General features: G+C 42.3%; 1 long non-coding RNA gene across 1 annotated transcript; it reads right to left on the bottom strand.

Moving 5' to 3' along the window:
* Nucleotides 1-657: 657 nt before the first annotated feature.
* LOC104963106 (uncharacterized) lies at nt 658-1,215 on the bottom strand. The gene is made up of 2 exons (XR_800278.1): nt 1,122-1,215; nt 658-986 (listed from the first exon to the last, which is right to left on the bottom strand). It is a non-coding gene; the product is annotated as an uncharacterized lncRNA (long non-coding RNA).
* Between the last annotated feature and the right edge of the window lie 473 nt (nt 1,216-1,688).

Below are 1,688 nucleotides of genomic sequence, written 5' to 3'. Positions count from 1 at the left end.
GCTACATGCAGTAACTTGCCTCAATGTTAATGTATATATTATTGATAATAAAACACCCCTGATATTGCATTTGGATACTTTACACACGGTTGGTTTATGCGCAGAATTATTTGAGGTGGAGATTTAAAAAGCGGAAATCAGTGGCCATGACTTTCTGTATGACTATAGACAGTTATGCCTTGGGTTGCAAAAAGACTTTAAAAACGTTGGCTTTTCAATCAGGTCACAATCATAAAATGTATATTCAGCTTTGTATAAAATAAAGATCTCCTTGTATCTTCAGTAAACATGTGTGTTTCTGTATGTCTAACTGTAAAGAAGGCTTCATGCTTGATGTAACCCTTGTATGGTGTTCGGGTCTGTGGGACCCGTTTATTATTTTTCTAAAGAAAATTGATACTTTATTTTCTCTAACTCACTCAATGGCCTTATGTCTCCCTTGAAAAAGATGATCTCAATGGGATTTCACCTGGATAAATAAAGGATTTGAATTGAATTTTCAGTGAAGAACAGATATCAGAACACATTTTCAGTGACCACCCACTGTACCCCCCCCCCCCCTACACATTTATATTACATACAGGGTGTTCGGGTCCACCAGACCCACGAACACTGGCTGTATAACAGAAATATGAACACACCACACAAGAATTAAGGTCAAACTTAAATATGTTTACTAAATGTTGTAACATATATAAATAAAGGATAAATGAACACATCCAAAGTATAGAAAAAAGAAGAAAAAAAAGACACTATTCCTTCCTAACTAGTTCCTCGAAGAGCTTGAGGAATTTGGCGGAGGCTTCCTCCGAGGCTGCCTGCTGGCGGTTGAAGCGGTCCTCCTCCTTGTCCGCCTCTGCCTCCAGGAGCTGTAGCAAAGCGCTTTTTCTTTTTTTTCGAGGAGGGGGACCGGCAGAGGTGGATGGCTCAACACACTCCTGGCTGTCCGAGCCAGACTCTGTGGCCTCCTCATCCTCCACTGTGGCCTGGCAATGTGGATAAAAACATAAAGAATATCAGGTGAAATGTCAATAAGGAATGCGGTTAGAGGGCTCTAATTGCATAGAGACGGGCGGAGTTGGATCGCGCATTTCACTTCTTAAATAACTAATGCAACGTACAGCGGTGTGTCACGCCTATTTTATACCCAACGTTCCCGGAAATGCATCCGCGAAGGAGCCGCGAAGGACCCATCAGTGTATCCTCGGTTATAGCTCCGCCAGAGAGCCTCCTCGACGCTCGATCCTCGGTCCTCGAAGTGCATTTAGAGAAATTAGATTTCCTTCAACATGGCGCGCTGAAATTCATTTCCGGGTCACTACCGGAGGACCGAGGAGTCGAGGAGGGGGATTTGATGAAATAAGAAAGGGCCCTTGTTTTAATTACTGCACTTTTCACATGTGTTTTGTTACTTTGAAATCCAGCAAGCCACGTGCCCCTGGTTCTAGGCTGTTTGTTCCAACTGACCTCTGAATCCTTTTTTGGTGTTGTTTCCACAAGTTGTGTATGGCTGCTAATGCACAGTGATGCTTGGAGCTTATTGCTAATATCATAGCTAACATGCTCGCTATGACAATGCTAACATGTTGATTAGCAAGTGTACTTTTTTCTGAGTTGATCGTCTTAGTTTATCATGCTAGCATTTCCTTTTTAGCAGTAAACATAAAGTACGAATGAGGCTAGCTGGA

This window comes from Notothenia coriiceps, unplaced genomic scaffold (genome assembly GCF_000735185.1).
Source record: "Notothenia coriiceps isolate Sejong01 unplaced genomic scaffold, NC01 NC01_scaffold00035611, whole genome shotgun sequence".
NCBI lineage: Eukaryota > Metazoa > Chordata > Actinopteri > Perciformes > Nototheniidae > Notothenia > Notothenia coriiceps.
The sequence above is the reverse complement of the archived record's forward strand: the minus strand, read 5'-3'. Positions and strand labels throughout refer to the sequence as shown.